Source organism: Oryctolagus cuniculus, chromosome 7, assembly GCF_051225735.1.
Source record: "Oryctolagus cuniculus isolate XC-2025 breed Fujian yellow rabbit chromosome 7, ASM5122573v1, whole genome shotgun sequence".
In the NCBI taxonomy this organism is placed as follows: domain Eukaryota; kingdom Metazoa; phylum Chordata; class Mammalia; order Lagomorpha; family Leporidae; genus Oryctolagus; species Oryctolagus cuniculus.
The window spans coordinates 48,144,661-48,165,147 of record NC_142873.1 but is presented as its reverse complement, the minus strand read 5'-3'; the positions used below and the strand labels follow the sequence as shown (position 1 = coordinate 48,165,147).

At 44.8% G+C, this 20,487-nt stretch overlaps 1 protein-coding gene across 8 annotated transcripts in view; it reads left to right on the top strand.

Annotated features, from left to right (window-relative positions):
* The window catches only part of RPRD2 (regulation of nuclear pre-mRNA domain containing 2), a 93,710-nt gene that overhangs the window by 1,451 nt on the left and 71,772 nt on the right, over positions 1–20,487 (top strand). The gene's annotated exons all lie outside the window — the stretch shown is intronic.

The window sequence follows — 20,487 nt, the reverse complement described above, 5'->3', positions numbered from 1 at the left end:
TTAGATATCCTGTCGTTTCACAGCCTTCTGAGGTGTGTTGTTGGTTTTCCTGAACCTTCGCGGAAATTGTCGCGTCCGTTTATTTCCTACAGGCCTTGACGTGTTAACGATTTCTGGTTTTCCTGCTGGTAGGCAAGCTATGATTTAAGCAGTAGTAGATCCACCTACTTCCCTGGAAGGTGTTGGACCATTCTGTATATTCCACTGAACTATGACTTGGGATGCGTGTTAAGGAGAGCCTTACCTGGATGAGTGTTTAGGAGCAGTAGGAGCCCCACATTGATCTGAGGCGACCACCTGGGAGGTTTTTCTGTAAACTGTTTGCTGCAATAAAATACGAGTAGATGAGTAGATGCTGTCCAGAAGCATCTACTGTACTGTAGGGAGTATCATCACTCTGTCTTGCAGTGTAAGGTATCCCACTACTCTTTAAACACCTGAAATACCTTTTTACAAAATCGAGTGTGATCTTATAGGTAATCAAAACAGGAAAAATTCTTTTTTTTTTTAAATATGTAGTGTTTTTTTCCTCCGGTACTGCTTTTTCTTTTTGCGTCTTCATCTGTGGTTTCTTCCTCCTTTATTACTGAAAAGAGGTCTATTAAAGCAGAATTAAATTTCAGATCATACAGGAGGAAGTGTGAAGTCACTGTTGCTTCCTGATGAGGAGCAAGGGTTAACCCTAACTCCACATGTATCTTTTTGAATTTCAGCTTGCTTCTTGTCTGTGTCTCTAGTGACCCCCATCATCCACATTAATTTTACTATTCCACTTCTGCCACTGCCCCTGTTGTGTTTACCTTTTAGGGAACAGATGGATCAGCCTGCAGATTTATAGGCCCCAAGCATCAGACAATTTGTGTTTAAAGTTATTGTTGAGAGAGAGAGATTTGGGGGCTCTTTGAATAATTACTTTGAATTTAAAAACAAGATTACCTGTAGTTACTAACAGCAGTTCGAATAGTTGCTTTCCTGTTGAGAGGTGAAATTAGAATATGTAACATCAAATATGCTAACAGTCATCACCAGAGACTCACATAGTAGGTGTCTGCTCTGCTTTGTGTCCAGCTATCTCTTAAACCTTAAAATGCACAGTAAAATCTCCTGGGGAGGTGTTTTAATCACTGATTTACAATGAGGAAACTAAAGCTCAGAATGTTAAGTTGCTTAAGGTTACTTGGTAAAGTGGTGGAGTTAGGATTTCACTCTCCCAGTAGCTTTGTAAAATGATGTTTGATGTGCTTAGTACCCCAGTGGTAGCAGTGCTGTTGTGAGTGTGAGAACATATTCTTCACCAAATTCTGTAAACATTTTACGTTTCCCACCTTTGGGCTCTGGTGCTTTGACTTCACAGTTCCATCATTTGCAAGAATAGGTTAGCCCCTATCCATGCCATGTGGGACTGCACAAGTGACAGTTACTGTGTTTTTTTTTTCTAGTCAGCAATAATAAGGTATGCTGGAAACAGAATATTTGTTCTGTGCTCCAGCTTATTTCCTTTGTTGATATCTTAAGAGTGAAAAAGTGATGGCTCAAGAAGGGCAATGCATCATTTGAAGTGAATTCTCCATAGTTTATACAGTTAAATGCCTTTGGCTTTCTATGATGCTGTTTTCCTAGTGGGATGGAATTTAACTTTCTAAAATTATTAAAGGCTGCCGGCGCCGCGGCTCACTAGGCTAATCCTCCGCCTAGCGGCGCCGGCACACCGGGTTCTAGTCCCGGTTGGGGCGCCGGATTCTGTCCCGGTTGCCCCTCTTCCAGGCCAGCTCTCTGCTGTGGCCAGGGAGTGCAGTGGAGGATGGCCCAAGTGCTTGGGCCCTGCACCCCATGGGGGAACCAGGAAAAGCACCTGGCTCCTGGCTCCTGCCATCGGATCAGCGCAGCGTGCCGGCCGCGGCGGCCATTGGAGGGTGAACCAACGGCAAAGGAAGACCTTTCTCTCTGTCTCTCTCTCTCACTGTCCACTCTGCCTGTCAAAAAAAAAAAAAAATCTAAAAAAAAATTAAAAATTAAAATTATTAAAGGTAGTTTGTAGTCATTTTGTATTCTCTTTTAATGAACTTCATTTATCTAATTGTAAATGAAGCTTTATGAGAGAGAACCAGCAGAGTATCATAGGGCAGGAAGGAAATAGCATTCTCTGTTGGGCCTCATCTTCATTTAAGTTTACATTTCTTTACAGGTAGACTTATTATAGGTGAAGTTAGGTTGCTAAGTCAGCTTTAGCGGGATTGTGAAGTAAGTGTTTTCGGCATTCCCAGTCTTTCTGACCATCTTCCTGATGCCACTTGCCCTTCTTTTTTTTCTTTTGCGATTTATGTTTAGACCTTCATGTACATTTATGTGACTGGGTTATCTATTCCAGAGATACTTTCATTTTATCCTTTATTTCATAAAGTATAATAAAGACTTGTTCACTGTGAAGGAAAAATTTAGAAAAGGCAAATGGCATCCCTGAAGGTATACTCCAAAGGTAGGTTCTGCTGGTTTTAATTCAGGCTTCTTTTAATTTGCTTGACTGTGGCATTCATTCTCATAATTTTCTGATGTTCTTTCTGTAGCATAAGCAGTTATTCCTCTGCTTGAAACCCCCCACTGATATCCCACTGCAGCAGGATTCTTTTACTGTCCTCTTCAAGAGGTTACATCACCAGCTCTGTGTGTCTTGTCAGAAGGCTTCAATTCTTGCCTTCTTCTTTCTCATCATTTAGTTCTCAGGTGAACTATGAGTGTTACTTCCTCAGAGTGTACTTCCCTGATCAACTTTTTTTTTTTTTTAAAGATTTATTTAATTTATTTGAAAGACAGAGAGAGAGGTAGAAACAGAGGTCTTCTATTCTCTGGTTCACTCCCCAAATGGCCAATGGCTGGAGCTGGGCCGATCCAAAGCCAGGAACTTCTTCTGGGTCTCCCATGTAGATGCAGGGGCCCAAGGAATTGGGCCATTCTCCACTGCTTTCCCAGTCACAATTGCAGGGAGCTGAATTAGAAGTGGAACAGCCAGGACTTGAACCAGTGCCCAAATGGGATGCTGGCACTTCAGGCCAGGGCTTTAACCTGCTGTACCACAGTGCCATCCCCCCACATCATCTTATTTTAAATGATCCCTTCAGTTGCTATCATGTCTATTTTCAATGAAATTACCTTATTTACGTACTACATGTTTGTTGTCTGTCTTCCCCCACCAGATAACAGAACTATGTCTTGTTTGCTGCCGGGTCCCCAGGCAGCTAGAATAGTGCTTGCATATTGGTAAATATTTGCCAACGTAATGTTTTGAAATAGTTAATTAAAAACTTGAAGAACAGAATTGTTTCAACTTCTGTTTGTCAGAAGGAAACATTTATGATTTGGTGAGAGAAATTATAGGCAAGGTTGTCTGCAGGTTCAAGATATGGCTTTTTTTTTTTTTTTTTTTTTTTTTTTTTTGACAGGCAGAGTGGACAGAGAGAGACAGAGAGAAAGGTCTTCCTTTTTGCCGTTGGTTCACCCGCCAATGGCTGCTTTGGCTGGTGCGCTGCGGCCAGCGCACCGCACTGATCCGAAGCCAGGAGCCAGGTGCTTCTCCTGATCTCCCATGCGGGTGCAGGGCCCAAGCACTTGGGTATCCTCCACTGCCCTCCCGGGCCACAGCAGAGAGCTGGACTGGAAGAGAAGCAACCGGGACAGAATCTGGCACCCCAACCGGGACTAGAACCCGGTGTGCCGGCACCATAGGTGGAGGATTAGCCTATTGAGCCACGGCGCCGGCAAGATATGGCTCTTTCATGGACTTGATGTGCCCTTTGGATTATTATTTCTATATTTCACTCATTCTTATCTCATTTTTATTTAATTTTAGATGTTTATTTGAAAGGCAGAGAGATAGAGATAGAGATCTTCTGTTTGCTGGTTCACTCACCATGTCACTCACAGATGTCTGCCTCAACTTGGACTAGACTGGGTTAGGCCAAAGCCAGGAGCCCAGAAGTAAACCAGGTCTTCTTCCACGTGGTAGCAGGGACCGAAGTACTTGAGCCATTAACAGCAGGAAGCTGGAATCAGAAGCGGAGCCAGGACTCAAACCCAGCCACTACAATATGAGATGCAGGCATCTCAAGAGGAATCTTTTTTTCTTTTTTTTTAAGATTTATTTATTTACTTGAGAGGCATAGTTTCAGATAGAGAGAGAGAGAGAGAGAGAGGTTTTCCATCTGTTGGTTCACTCTCCAAATGGCCACAATGGCCGGAGCTGTGCCAGGAGCTTCTTCCAGTCTCCCATGCTGCTGCAAGGACCCAGGTACTTAGGCCATCTTCCTCTGCTTTCCCACACCATCATCAGAGAGGTGGATCAGAAGTAGAGCATGTGGGACTCGAACTGCTACCTGCCCATATGGGATGCAGGCACCACAGGCAGATGTTTAACCTACTATACTACAGTGCTGGCCCACCCAAGAGGGAATCTTTTTTTTTTTAAAGATTTATTTATTTTTTTATTTATTTGAAAGAGTTACAGAGAGAGGAGAGGCAGAGAGAGAGAGGTCTTCCATCTGCTGGTTCACTCCCCAATTGGCCGCAATGGCTAGAGCTGTGCCGATCCGGAGCCAGGAGCTTCCCCTGGATCTCCCATGTGGGTGCAGGGGCCCAAGGACTTGGGCCATCTTGTACTGCTTTCCCAGGCCATAGCAAAGAGCTGTATCAGAGGTGGAGCAGCCGGGCCTTGAACCATATGGGATGCTGGCGCTTCAGGCCAGGGCGTTAACCCGCTGTGCCACAGTGCTGGTCCCCCAAGAGGGAATTTTTTTTTTTTTTTTTTTTTAATTTTTGACAGGCAGAGTGGACAGTGAGAGAGACAGAGAGAGAAAGGTCTTCCTTTGCCGTTGGTTCACCCTCCAATGGCAGCCGCTGCAGCCGGCGCACCGCGCTGATCCGATGGCAGGAGCCAGGATCCAGGTGCTTTTCCTGGTCTCCCATGGGGTGCAGGGCCCAAGCACCTGGGCCATCCTCCACTGCACTCCCTGGCCATAGCAGAGAGCTGGCCTGGAAGAGGGGCAACCAGGACAGAATCCGGCGCCCCGACCAGGACTAGAACCCGGTGTGCCAGCGCCGCAAGGTGGAGGATTAGCCTATTGAGCCACGGCACCGGCCTCCAAGAGGGAATTTTAACACCCACCACATTGTCTCCCTTTTTACATAAAATGGGTATCAATATAGAGAACTAGAAGAACTTAGATTTTTTGGACAGGCAGAGTGGACAGTGAGAGAGAGAGAGAGAAAGGTCTTCCTTTTCCATTGGTTCACCCTCCAATGACCGCTACGGCTGGCGCACCATGCTGATCTGAAGCCAGGAGCCAGTGCTTCTCCTGGTCTCCCATGGGTGCAGGGCCCAAGGACTTGGACCATCCTCCACTGCACTCCCGGGCCACAGCAGAGAGCTGGACAGGAAGAGGAGCAACCGGGACAGAATCTGGCGCCCTGACTGGGACTAGAACCTGGTTTGCTGGCGCTGCAGGCAGAGGATTAGCCTATTGAGCTGCGGCGCTGGCCAGAACTTAGACTTTTAATATTAGGCCTAGGTTCAGTCTTTTTTTTCCCCTTTATTTGACAGGTAGAGTTACAGACAGTGAGAGAGAGACAGAGAGAAAGGTCTTCCTTCCGTCAGTTCACTCCCCAAATGGCCACCCCGGCCGGTGCTGCGAAGCCAGGAGCCAGGTGCTTCCTCCTGGTCTCCCATGCAGGTGCAGCGGCCCAAGCATCTGGGCCATCCTCCACTGCCCTCCTGGGTCCCAGCAGAGAGCTGGCCTGGAAGAGGGGCAACCGGGACTAGAACCCAGCACCCATATGGGATGCCGGCGCCGTAGGTGAAGGATTAAACCTAGTGAGCCACGGCACTGGCCCCTAGGTTCAGTCTTAATTCCATCATTTAATATTGGTGATACTCAGGGTTGCCTGTGTAGCAGAGCTGCTCCCTCGCTGCAATCTATTGATAGTCAGCCCTTGACACAAGGGTTTGAAAAACAACAACAAAATGAATAATAAAGAAAAAAATGGTGATACTATGCAAAGACTTAAGCTATAACCTTGATTTCTTATCTGGAAGTAGGGAGAGTAATGAAGTCTCGTGGTATTGTCTGAACGTAAAAAATAATGTGTGTATTTAAGCATAGGGCCTGGCACATAGAAAATGTTCAAATTATTTATTATGACAATGATACAGATAGTTTTAGGATCTTGAGTGTTCAGATAATTGTAGCAGAACTTTGTTTTGGTTTTTAGTGCTAGAAATTACATTTCCAATCAGCAGCAGATAAGTTGGACCAGCCTCTTTGCAGTGAATTAGCTAGTCTTCTGCGGAACTCAAGGATGAAATGGAAAATACTGTTTATGATACCTCCATTGTGTTTTCTTTTTTTTTTAAAGATTTATTTTTTATTTATTTGAAAGGCAGAGTTACAGAGAGAGTAGAGACAGAAAGAGGAGTCTTCCATTTGCTGAGCTGAGCTGAGCCGATCCAAAGCCAGGAGCCAGGAGCCTCTCACAGGTCTCCTGCAGCCATCCTCTGCTGCTTTCCCAGACACATTAGCAGGGAGCTGGATTGAAAGTGGAATAGCCAGTACTCAAACTGGCACCCATATGGGATGCCAGCGCTGCAGGATGGGGCCTTAACCCAGTGTACCATGGCAATGGCCCCTCTTCCTTCTTCCTTCCTTCTTTCCTTCCTTCCTCCCTCCCCTCCCCTCCCCTCCCCTTCCTTCCTTCCTTCCTTTTTAAGATTTATTTTATTTATTTGAAAGAGTTACAGAGAGAGGGAGAGAGAAAAAGAGAGACAGGTCTTCCATCCTCTGGTTCACTCCCCAAAAGGCAGTAACAGCTGGAATTGAGCCAGTTCGAAGCCAGGAGCCAAGAGCTTCTTCTGCGTCTCCCACATGGGTGCAAGGGCCCAAGGATTTAGGCCGTCTTCTGCTGCTCTCCCAGGCACATAGCAGGGAGCTGGATCAGAAGTGGAGCAGCTGGGACTCGAACTGATGCCTATATGGGATGCCAGTGCTGCAGGCTGGGGCTTTTACCTGTTGCGCCACAGCACTGGCCCTTGGCCCCTCTTATTTCTAACCATTGAATGGTTTGGTCTGTTCTAGAAGTCAGGATAATTTGAGTTTTTGAAGGAAAACTAGAAGGGTCATTGTTAATCAGTTGCAGAACTATTTTTGATACAACACCTCTCTGCTCACCTTTCCTTCTGATCACCTCACTTCATTTCTTTTCTTTTTAAGATTTATTTTATTTCTTTTTAGAAAAAGTTATTTATTTATTTGAAAGAGTTACAGAAAAGAAGAGGCAGATAGAGATCTTTTCTTCTACTGGTTCACTCCCCAGTTGGCCACAATGGCCGGGTCTGGGCCAGGCTGAAGCTGGGAGCCAGGAGTTTCTTCCGGGTCTCCCACATAGGTGCAGGAGCTCAAGGACTTGGGCCATCTTCCATTGCTTTGCCAGGCACATTAACAGGGAACTGGATTGGAAGTGGAGCAGCTGGGACTTGAACCAGTGTCCATATAGGATGCCAGCTATAGGAGTGGAGGCTTCACCTTCTGTGCCACAGTGCTGGCCCCCATGGTTTATTTTGTTTATTTGAAAGGTAGAGTTACAGAGAGAGGAGGAGAGACAGAGAGAGTGTGCTTCCATCTGCTGGTTAACTCCCCAAATGGCTACAACAGCCAGGCCAAACCTAGGAGCCAAGAATTCCGTCTCCCACATGGCTGGCAGGATCCCAAGTACTTGGACCATCATCCACTGCATTCCCAGGCATTTTAGCAGGAAGCGAAGTGATCAGGACTCAAATTGGCACTTCACTATGGGATGCCAGCACTGCAAGCAGCAGCTTAACCTGCTACACCACTATGCCAGCCCATAACTGTTTACTTTCATTTCATGATCTATCCTTTCTAACAGATCATATATTGTATGTATATAAATGTACATCTAGTACAGGTGAACTAGATACACGTTATAACTTCAAGTTCCAAGATGAGTTTTGCTTATAAGTTTGTAGGTTACATTCAGTTCTTTCAATAGTGTTTTTAATGTTCACTTATTAATTTTTGTTTTTATTTGAAAGGCAGAAAGAGAGAGTACTTCCATCTGCTGGTTCACTCCCCAAATGCCCATAACAGCTAGGACTGGGCCAAGCTGAAGCCAGGCCAGAAACTCCTTCTTGACCTCCCATATGGGTAGAAGGGACCCAAATACTTGAGCCATCACCGGCTGCCTCCCAGAGTGTGCATTAGCAGGAAGCTGGGTAGGAAGTAGAGGTGGGATTCAAACCTAGACACTCCAATATGGGATACAGGCATGCCAAACAGTGGCTTTCCCCACTGTACCACAATGCCTGCCCTTTAGTAAGTATTTTTTAAAATTTTTCAATCAGCAAAGGTCCTGAGAGTGTCTTTAATAAATTTATAGTTGTACACATATGTGGGATACAGTGTGATATATTTCAGTGCCTATATACAATATATAATAATTAGATCAGAGTAACTGTTATGTTCATCACCTCAAAATATTTATCATTTCTTTGTGTTGGTAACATATTCCTTCCTACTAGCCATTTTGAAATACATGATTAATTGTTGTAATTACTCTACTGTGCTATAGAACATTTTGTTACTCCTTTCATTGAAGTGTGTCCTTGTATCTGTTAACAATCAAAAATATTAAACAACTACTGTGCCAGGTACTGTCTAGGCACTATGATAAAAGAGATGAACAAAACAGACAAGAATGTTTGCTGTCATGGAGCTTATACTCTAGTAAGAGAAGACAGACAAACAAAATATAAATATGTGAGAGGGGTGTTAGTGCTATAGGGAACTATAAAGCAGGGAAGGAAGACATAGAGTATTAAAGGGGTTGCAGCGTTAGATGAGGAGGGAGGGCTGCACTACTGTGAAGGTCATGTGCGGGTAGGGAGCTAAGGCATTAAGCAGAACAGGAAAACACAAAGATCCTGAGGTTAACAGTGTGGCCTGTGATTTCAAGGAACAGTGAGAAGTGTTTGTGGTTGGAAAAGAGTAGTTAAAATGGTGAGGGAAGGGGTTGCAAATCATTAAGGCATTGTAAAGACTTAGACTTATTATGAATGAAATGGGAGCCAGTTAAGTAGAGGGAGGATATGAACTGATTTGTGTTTTGAAAGGTCACTCTGGTTGCTACAGAAACAGCAATACCAGTTAGATGGCTGTTGTAATCTGATGTAAAATGTTGGTGGCTTGGGCCAGGTTGTGGCCAAATGGAAGTGGTAAGAAGTATTTTAGTTCTAGATCTATTTTGAAGGTAGAGCCTGCTGGATTTCTAGGTAGATTAAATGTAGGATGAAAGGAGTAATCAAGATAACTGGTTTTGTTTTGTTTTTTGCCTGAACAGAAAGAGTTGGCATTTATTGATATGGGGGATGCTGTGAGTGAGCAGATTTGAGAGGAAGATCATAAATTTAGTTTGGATATGTTAGGTTTTGGTTTTGGTTGTCTGTTTCTAGAAATATCTTGATATAATTCACAAATATAAAATTCATTTCATTTGTGTAGTTTAATTGTTTTAGTATATTCAGAGTTGTACAATGATTTATTTAGTCTAGATTATTTTTAGAGCCAGGAGGCTGGAAGAGATTGACTAGAGGGTAAGTTTATTTTATTTTTTTTTTTTTTTTTTTATTTATTTTTTTTTTTTTTGACAGGCAGAGTGGACAGTGAGAGAGAGAGACAGAGAGAAAGGTCTTCCTTTGCCGTTGGTTCACCCTCCAATGGCTGCCGCGGCCAGCGCGCTGCGACCGGCGCACCGCGCTGATCCGATGGCAGGAGCCAGGAGCCAAGTGCTTTTCCTGGTCTCCCATGGGGTGCAGGGCCCAAGCACCTGGGCCATCCTCCACTGCACTCCCTGGCCACAGCAGAGGGCTGGCCTGGAAGAGGGGCAACCGGGACAGAATCCGGCGCCCCGACCGGGACTAGAACCCGGTGTGCCGGCGCCGCTAGGCGGAGGATTAGCCTAGTGAGCCGCGGCGCGGGCCAAGGGTAAGTTTAGATAGAGAAGTCATTGTAGTAAGTTAGGATAGTGAGTATGAAGAAGAAATCCAAGGAGAAGGCTCTCTGGGCATTCTGGTATTTTAGATGCTTCTATTACTTGATCTAGTATGTTTTTAGTTTAGATTCTTTTTAAGATTCAAGGTAAACTTTATCTCAGCTTCTCGAAGAAATGAGAAATCTACTTTGATTTCTTGAATGTTGCTACTTCTGGTTTGGGTGTCATGGCACTTGTGGATTCATTGAGCAGTAGCAGTGATTTCCCAATTATAAAATTAATATTGCACTGTCCCCTGCCTCCTCTTTGAACACCTGGATTACTTTTTCTTTACTCATTCCATTGCCCTTCATTGATAGAATCCTCCTCCTCCCCCTCCCCCTCCCCCTCCCCTTCCCCCTCCCCCTCCCCCTCCCCCTCCTCCTCCTCCTCCTCCCCCTCCTCCTCCTCCTCCTCCTCCTCGTTACACAGAGAAGGAGAGGCAGAGAGAAAGAGAAAGAAAGAGGTCTTCCATCCGCTGGTTCACTCCCCAATTGGCCACAATGGGAAGAGCTGAGCTGATCTGGAGCCAGGAGCTTCTTCTGGGTCTCCCATATGGGTGCAGGGGCCCAAGGACTTGGGCCATCTTGTACTGCTTTCGCAGGCCATAGCAGAGAGCTGGATTGGAAGTGGAGCAGCTAGGACTCGAACTGGTGCCCAGATGGGATGCCGGCACTGCAGGTGGCGGCTCTGCCCATTATGCCACAGCGCAGGCCCCCTGGTAATTTTTCAAAAACATGGAACTACTTTCGTTTTAAAGTGTAAGTATTGTAATAAATGTTTTTGAAGATTTATTTATTTACTTGAAAGTCAGAGTTAGAAAAAGAGGAGGAGAGACACAGAAATCTTGATTCACTGATTCACTGCCCAAATGGCCACAACAGCTAGGCTGGGACAGGCCAAAGTCAGGAGCCAGGAGCAACTTCTGGGTCTCCCCAACGAGTGAAGGGACCATAACCCTTGAGCCATCATCTGCTGACTTCCCAAGTATGTTAGCAGGGAGCTGGATCCTAAGCGGAGCAGCCAAAAACATGAACCTGTGCCTTTACGAGATGCCTATGTCACAGGCGGTAACTTCAGTCACTATGCCACAATGCCAGCTCCTGTGATAATGTTTTTCTAAATGTGACATTTATTTATTTATTTATTTTTTGTTAATAAGAGAGACATAGAGAACTCTCACGTGCTGGTTTACTTTCCAGATGCCTGCAGTGGCCAGGGCTGAGTCGGTTTGGAGCTGGGCACTGGAAATTCAGTCTGCATCTCCCACGTGGGTGACAGGGACCCAAGTCTTTGAGCCATCACTGGCTGCTTCCCAGGATGCACTTTAGCAGACAGCTGGAATCATGAGCAGAGCCAAGACTCCAGCTAGGCACTCTGATATGGCATTCAGGCATCCCAAGTTGTATCTTCAACTACTAGGTGCAGTGCGTGTCTTAAATCCGTATTCTGAGACTTTACAGTCAGTTGCTTTGTTCTTTATTTTATTGCTTTGTCTGTCACATGCAGAAGGGTGTTACTGCATTCATGGCTCTTGGTGGGTTTAAAGCAATATGTATAACAACTTTGCTATACTAGATACTTTAGTAAGCTAATTGTTAAGTTTTGTAGCAAGTAAATATTCCCATAACTCAGTGTTTGAAACAATATTAACAAACTTCACATGGTTCTGTGGCATGGAAATATCCTTAAAGGAAAATTATAATTCCAGTGGGAAAATGTTAGTACTAAAATTTGCTCAAACAGGCCACTCTAGAATCACTTTAAATGTCAGTTTTCTCTATAGGTTTTTGTCAGTGGGTTAGGATTTCTTCTCCAGTGTTACTGTTTTATGGCAGTACTTTTTTTTTTTTTTTAAGATTTATTTAATCTGCTGGTTCACTCCTCAGATGGCTGCAATGGCCAGAGCTGAGCTGATCTGAAGTATGGCTGTACTTTACAGAGTCAAAGGGAGATGGGGTTAGTTGTTTTAAAATTTCAGGGATATGTGAATTTTAATTTGTAGAAGGAGTTCAGAGCCAGCACGTGGCTCAATAGGCTAATTCTCCGCCTTGCGGCGCCGGCACGCCAGGTTCTAGTCCCAGTCAGGGCTCCGGATTCTGTCCCGGTTGCCCCTCTTCCAGGCCAGCTCTCTGCTATGGCCCAGGAGTGCAGTGGAGGATGGCCCAAGTCCTTGGGCCCTGCACTCGCATGGGAGACCAGGATAAGTACCTGGCTCCTGCCATCGGATCAGCGCGGTGCACCGGCCGCAGCGTGCGGGCCGCGGCTGCCATTGGAGGGTGAACCAACGGCAAAGGGAAGACCTTTCTCTCTGTCTGCTGTCTGTCTGTCTCTCACTATCCACTCTGCCTGTCAAAAAAAAAAAAAAAAAAAAAAAGGAGTTCAGAGAGCATAGGAAAGTTTACCAAGAATTTAGCACTTGTACAGACCCACTTGTCTGTCTTATCTGTTTGTTCAAGGAAGCAAAAAGTTGTTAGTGTTCTAGTACTGCTTTTAGATTCTACCGCTCCCACAGATTTTAATTATAGAACACTGGAGAAATGCACATCTAGTGGAGAAAGTAGTAGAACCTAGTCACTCCTTTTGGGAAAAGGCAACACAATTCCATCTGTGCTTTGAAACATTAAAGCTTTTCTGACTAAGATAAAGATAGTTTTTCAGAATGCCTCCTTCTTACTCTCTTTTTAGAGAAACATTGAAATAGAGGCTCTTTGATGAAAGAAATGTTTAGTATGCTGGGTTTATTTTATTTTATTTATTTATTTATTTTTTGAACGGCAGAGTGGACAGAGAGAGAGAAAGGTCTTCCTTTTACCATTGGTTCACCCTCCAATGGCCGCTGCGGCCGGCGCACTGCACTGATCCAAAGCCAGGAGCCAGGTGCTTCTCCTGGTCTTCCATTCTGGTGCAGGGCCCAAGGACTTGGGCCATCCTCCACTGCACTCCCGGGCCACAGCAGAGAGCTGGACTGGAAGAGGGGTAACCGGGACAGAATCCGGCGCCCCAACTGGGACTAGAACCCGGGATGCCAGCGCCGCAGGCGGAGGATTAGCCTATTGAGCCGCAGCGCTGGCCTTGGGTTTAAATTTAATTGTAGTTTGATGGAGTCTTTATCTCTCCCTCATCTCTGTTTTTTTCTGGTTCACTCTCTAGTGATTAGTTTCACCTAACTTTTACTTTCTAGTTCTTGGTACCCACTAGCAGAGAGATGTATTGCCTTTAATACCCTTTAGGGGTCAGGGCTGTGGCACAGCGGGTTAAAGCCCAGACCTGAAGCGCCAGCATCCCATATGGGCGCCGGTTCTAGTCCTAGCTGCTCCTCTTCTGATCCAGCTCTCTGCAGTGACCTGGGAAAACAGTACAAGATGGCCCAAGTCCTTGGGCCCCTGCAACCACGTGAGATACCCAGAAGAAGCTCCTGGCTCTTGGCTTCAGGTCTGTGCAGCTCCGACCGTTACGGCCATGTGGAGAGTGAACCAGTGGATGGAAGACCTCTCTCTCTGCCTCTACTTCTCTCTGTAACTCTTTCAAATAAATAAAATAAATATTAAAAAAATAAAATAAAATAAATACCCCTTAGTAAAAGGTGCACTGTGAAAGGAAAAACAGATCTTACAAACTAGGAATTATAGTTTGCCATTTTTATTTTAAAATGGAGAAGAATCTGAGCTGCCTTTGTGTTCCTTTACTATTATGATAGCTTTATTTTTTATTTGTTTATTGGAGAAGCAGGGAAACAGACAGAAAGAACTTCCATCTGTTGGTTCATTCCCTGAATACCTGTAACAACCATAGCTTCAGGAAGTCAATCCAAGTCTGCCAGGTGGTGGCAGGACCCTACTACTTGAGCCATCACCACTGCCTCCCAGAGTCTGCAATAGAAGGAAGTTGGAATCAGGAGTTGGAACCACGTATCAAACCCAAGTAGTCTGGTGTGGAGCATCCTTAGTGGTATGTTAACTGCTACCCTAGTGGGAGTTGTAATAGTGTAGTGTGGGGATGCGCATCTAGCCTAGTGGTTAAGACACCAGCCTCCTATATAGGGTATCTGAGTTTGATACCCAGCTCTGACTTCTGACTCTAGCTTCCTGCTAATGCAGACCCTGGGAGGCAGTGGTGATGGCTTAAGTAATTGGGTTCCTACCACCCACATGGGAGACCTGGATTGAGTTCCCTCCCAGCTTTTGCTTAGCCCAGTCCCAGCTGTTGCAAGCATTTGGGGAATGAAACAGTGGGTGGAAATTCTGTCTCTCTGCCTGTCTCTGTCCATCTTCCAAAAAAAATTTTTTTTACTTTTTGAGTATAACATGGTACATTTTTTAAAGATGATGAACTGTGTCCAGGAGGCAGGCAGTATGATTTGAATAATTAAAGATTCTTTTGATAGTGTGTTACTATGGCCAAAAGGATTCAGAATTCAAAAAATGAATTTAGAAAGATTGAGTGCCTACTCTATGTAAAATTGTACTGGATGCTCAGAAGGAGTTTAGATACTATTTACTGTCCATACTTAATAAATACCATATGATTATTACCTAGATCCTGATACTTAGTTCTGCACATTTTGAATTATCCCCACTTAAAAGATTTATAAACTGAGTCTCTGGGAAGTTAATAGGTTATTTTGGAGAAATAGTAGAACACTTAGAGGAAAAGGTGACCATACCTGGTTTTATTGTGGCAAAGCAAAGCTTATTTTTGCTCTATATAGGCAGAAGATGAGGGTAAGTGGGAGACAAAAAAGGAATCTAGTAGATTCAAAAGCCCAAGTTGCTTACAAATTTTTTTTTTTAATTTTGAATGACACTTTATATCATTTTCTAGTCATTAATACAGTTAAACTTCATAAATACATTACTAATGGAATAGTTAACATTTACTGAGTTATTTTCATGGGATTTCATTGGATACAATTCATGTGATAAGTAGCATAATTATTAGGAAGTCTTGATAATGTATATGTAAAATACACAGATGACAGGCAAAGTAATAAGTGCTATAAATAATAGTAAATAAAGTGTTTGAAGGTTCAGTGAGGTAGATGGATTTTTTTTTTAATTTATTTGACAGAGTTAGACAGTTAGAGAGAGAAAGATCTTCCTTCCGTTGGTTCACCCCCCAAATGGCCGCTACAGCCGGCGCTGCGCAGATCTGGAGCCAGGAGCCAGGTGCTTCCTCCTGGTCTCCCACGCGGGTGCAGGGGTCCAAGCACTTGGGCCATCCTCTGTTGCCCTCCCGGGCCACAGTAGAGAGCTGGACTGGAAGAGGAGCAACCGGGTCTAGAACCTGGTGCCCATATGTGATACCAGTGCCGCAGGTGGAGGATTAACCAAGTGAGCCATGGCACTGGCCCATGGACCTTTTTTTTTTTTTTTTTTTTAAGACTTATTTATTTTATTTGAAAGGCAGAGGCAGAGAGAGAGAAAGAAAGTCTTCTTCTACTGGTTCAATTCCTAGATGGCTGCAATGGCCAGGGCTGAGCCAATCTGAAGCCAGGAGCCTGGAATCTCCTCTGGGTTTCCCACGTGGGTGCAGGAGCCCAAGGTCTTGGGCCATCTTCTACTGCTTTCCCAGGCCACAGCAGAGAACTAGATTGGAAGTGGAGCAGCTGGGACTCGATGTGGCGCCCATATGGGATGCTGGCACTGCCAAGTGGTGGCTTTACTCACTGTGCCACAGGGCTAGCCCCTCACTGCAAATGAAAACTACCACTTTATATAAAGGATATTGTATTTTAATACCAAAAATGTTGAAGAGACATTATTTTAGATAAACTTTCAAACTACATATGCAAAATTTGCCTCAGGGTCCGTATCTTTCAGGTTTCAGTTTATGTGTCATCTCCTTAGAGGTTGGTCCCCTATGGCATTTGCCAAAGAGCCCACCTCTTTCCCCCTTGATCTATTACATCATCCTATTTCATTTACTTCATAGCTTTTCTTATCATAAGATTCTGCCTTGTTTGTTTATATATTTATTTGCTGAGGTTTGTGTACCTCCATATCCCTGACTAGAATTTCAGCCCATGACAGCGGAGAATTGGTTTTGTTTAGTACATCCTCAGTAGGTAGAAGGCATAGAACATAGAAAGTGTTTTGTTATTGGAACTGTCTTAAGTCTGACCCCAGCCCATACTTTGATAAGTATTGCTATAGAAACTATGTACAGTTTTGCTAGACTTACATTTGTAATAAGATGATTGTATAGTGTTAGCTGGTAAAGAACAAAAGCTGGCTGGCGCCGCGTCTCACTAGGCTAATCCTCCACCTGTGGCGCTGGCACCCCGGGTTCATAGTCCCGGTCGGGCGCCAGATTCTGTCCCGGATGCTCCTCTTCCAGTCCAGCTGTCTGCTGTGGCCCGGGAGGGCAGTGGAGGATGGCCCAGGTCTTTGGGCCCTGCACCTGCATGGGAGACCAGGAGGAAGCACCTGGCTCCTGGCTTCGGATCAGTGCAGCACGCCGGCCGTAGCGGTCACTTGGTGGGGGGAACCAACGGAAAAAGGAAAACCTTTCTCTCTGTCTCTTTCTCTCTCTCTCTCACTGTCTAACTCAGCCTGTCAAAAAGAAAAAAGAAAAAAAAAAAGAACAAGAGCTTAGAGCTTTGGACTCAGATTGATATTGTAGATGCTACTTAACTTCTTAAAGTCTTTAAATGGGGATGATAATAATGGTGTAGCTTACCTTATGTGAGTGTTGGGGGAATTAAATAATTATAAAGTGCTTTGCAAATTACCTGACACATAGAAAGTTGAGCAAATGGTAACAGTTGTGATTTGTGATCTTAAATGCAATTACAGTATACATTTGTCATACCATGCTTCATGTATGCATTTTATCACACCATGTTTCATAAAGGCCTGTCTGCTTAAGCTTTTTTTTTTTCCCAAAGATTTATTTATTTGAAAGTCAGAGTTACACAGAGAGGAGAGGCAGAAAGAGAGAGAGAGAGAGAGGGAGGGAGGGAGGGAGGGAGGGAGGGAGGGGGAGAGGGGAGTGGGGGAAGGGAGAGGGAGAAGTCTTCCATCTGCTGATTCACTCCCCAGTTGGCCACAATGGCTGGAGCTGTGCTGATCCAAAGCCAGAAGCCAGGAGCTTCTTCTGGGTCTCCCACACAGGTGCAGGGGCCCAAGCACTTCGGCTATCCTCCACCACTTTCCCAGGCCATAGCAGAGAGCTGGATCGGAAGTGAAGCAGCTGGGACTTGAACCGGCACCCATATGGGACATCACCCGCTATACCACAGCACTGGCCCAAGCTTTAAATTTCTTAAATTAATTCTGCATACCCTAAATGAATGTAAAGTTAACAATCCAAAGGAATGAACATGGATTTGCTCTAGCACTTCTGTATACTAATGAATACCAGAAAAACATGTAATTTGGCAACTGTTTTCCTATTTTGACTAAGTACCTATTCATATAGCAACATCTTGAAATCCGAGAAATTCTTAGAATTTTAGAATCTTTCATGTTTTTCTAACTGTTGTGCTCAGGTAAAGGATCTTAAAAGGGACAGTGATATTCTTGGTGTCCTAGGATTTTAAAAATTATAAATAACGGCATTCAGTGCAGTGGTTAAGATGCCACTTAGGATTCATACAACCCATATCAGAGTGCCTAGGTTCTAGTCCAGTTCACAATTCTGGCTTTCTGTTAATACGTACCCTGGGTAGTAGCAGGTGATAGTGCAAGTACCTTGGGTCCCTGCCACCTGTGTTGGAGACATAAATGGAGTTCCCAGTTCTTGGCTTTGGCCTGGCCCAGCCCCAGTTGTTATGTCTTAGACGTTTCAAAATCTTTCTGCCTTTCAAATAAACATAAAAAAAAAAAAAAAGCAACATAGAAAGCATGGAGTTTCTGAAAATTGAAGTTGAATCAGTAAAGACCAAGAATTGCATTTTCGTTTAAGTTTTTAAAAGAAAATTTTATATTAAGGTATACATTTTGCAAGATGAGTTCCATTTTGTTTTGAAACACTTTAAAAACCTGATAGTGGAAAAGTGAAGAGCTTTTGAAGTTGATTTATAGGACATTCTCACATCCATAATATGTTTAATATCAACTGGGTTATAAATTCATTTCTATCTTTTATTTCTCAGAATGCCATATGCAGAACGTATATATAAACTGATAAGTGTTTTAAGTTACAGAGAAGGGACTGATTCAGTGATGTAGTGGGTAAAGCAGCCGCCCACGATACCAGCATCCCATATGGGCTCCACTTTGAGTCCTAGCTACTTCACTTCCAATCCAGCTCCCTGCTAATTTGCCTTGGAAAGCAGTGGAAAATGACCTAGGTGCTTGGGCCCCTGAACCCCCGTGGGAGACCTAGAGGAAGCTCCTGACTCCTGGCTTTGTATCTGCCCAACTCCATTTGGGGCCATTTGCGGAGTGAGCCCATGGATGGAAGATCTCCGTCTCTGTCTCTTCCTCTCTCTCTCTCTGTAACTCTGCCTTTCAAATAAATAAATAAAATCTTTAAAAAGATTCAGAGAATACATACCATAGTAGTAAACAAAATAAGAGATCTGTTTTATACTTTGTACAGCAGCATTTCCCCAAAAAGTGCTGTTTAGGATTTCACTTTGAAGTTCAGAAACTACCAAATTCAAGTCAGACCTGCTTTTGGGCTGCTGATGGATCTTTTTTTTTTTTTTTCTTTCTCTATTTGACAGGTAGAGTTAGAGAGAGAGAGACAGAAAGAAAGGTCTTCCTTCCATTGGTTCACCCCCCAAATGGCCGCTACAGCCGGAGCTGTGCCAATCTGAAGGCAGGAGCCAGGTGTTTCCTCCTGGTCTCCCACACCGGTGCAGGTGCCCAAGCACTTGGGCCATCTTCCACTGCCTTCCCGGGCCACAGCAGGGAGCCAGACTGGAAGAGGAGCAGCCTGGACTAGAACCCGGTGCCCATATGAGATGCCGGTGCCTCAGGCGGAGGATTAGCCAAGTGAGCCACTGTGCCGGCCCCTGCTGATGGATCTTTAATAAAATACTTCATGAATTTCCAAGCAGTGGCGGGTAGGGATAGGATTTTCAGTTTTTTCCAAACTTACTTGACCATAGAGTCCCTTTCCTTTCATATATTCACACTAAGGACAGATGTTGTGGCACAGCAGGTTAAGTCATGGCTTGCAATACCCACATCCCATATTGGAGTCCCTTTCTTTTGTAGCTTTCTCACATGACTTGTGTTTCATGGAACATGTTTTAGGAAACTTTATTATATAAGTTTTCCTAGGAATTCACAGTGCCAGAGTGGAATACAGTTTGTATTTGTGTATAGTAAGAAAGGCTTCATGGAGGACATAGCTTTTCAGAAAATGCTTGTGAAGCAGAGGAAAGATGCAGAGAGTGACAGCCAGAAGGTACACATGGCTAGCCAGATGAGAATGGATAAGACTAAGAGAAGGAATTTAAAAAGCATGATTTTTAAGACACAAGGGGTGGGGGCCGGCTCCAGCGCCATGGTATAGCAGGTAAAGCCACTGCCTACAGTACTGGCATCCCATATGGGTGCCAGTTCAAGACTTGGCAGCTCCACTTGCCATCCAGTTCTCTGCTATGGCCTGGGAAAGCAGTAGGAGATGGTCCAAGTCCTTGGGCTTCTGCACCCACGTGGGAGACCCCAAAGAGGCTTCTGGCTCCTGGCTTTGGATTGGCCCAGCTCCAACTGTTGTGGCCATTTGGGGAGTAAACCAACAGTTGAAAGACCCCTGGCCGGCGCCGCGGCTCACTAGGCTAATCCTCCGCCTTGCAGCGCCAGCACACCGGGTTCTAGTCCCGGTCGGGGCGCCGGTTCTGTCCCGGTGCCCCTCTTCCAGGCCAGCTCTCTGCTGTGGCCAGGGAGTGCAGTGGAGGATGGCCCAAGTGCTTGGGCCCTGCACCCCATGGGAGACCAGGATAAGTACCTGGCCCCTGCCATCGGATCAGCGCGGTGCGCCGGCCGCAGCGCGCCGGCCGCAGCGGCCACTGGAGGGTGAACCAACGGCAAAGGAAGACTTTTCTCTCTCTCTCTCACTGTCCACTCTGCCTGTCAAAAATAAATAAAAAAATAAAAATTATAAAAAAAAAAGACCCCTCTCTCTGTCTCTGCCTTTATCTCTCTGTAGCTCTGCCTTTCTTTCTTTTCTTTCTTTTTTTTTTTTTTTTAAAGATTTTATTTATTTATTTATTTGAGAGGTAGAGTTACAGACAGTGAGAGGGAGAGACAGAGAGAACGGTCTTCCTCCCATTGGTTCACTCCCCAAATGGCTGCAACAGCTGGAGCTGTGCCGATCTGAAGCCAGGAGCCAGGTGTTTCTTCCTGGTCTCCCATGTGGGTGCAGGGGCCCAAGGACTTGAGACTAGAACTGGCAACCATATGGGATGCCAGCACCGCAGGCGGAGGATTAACCTGCACC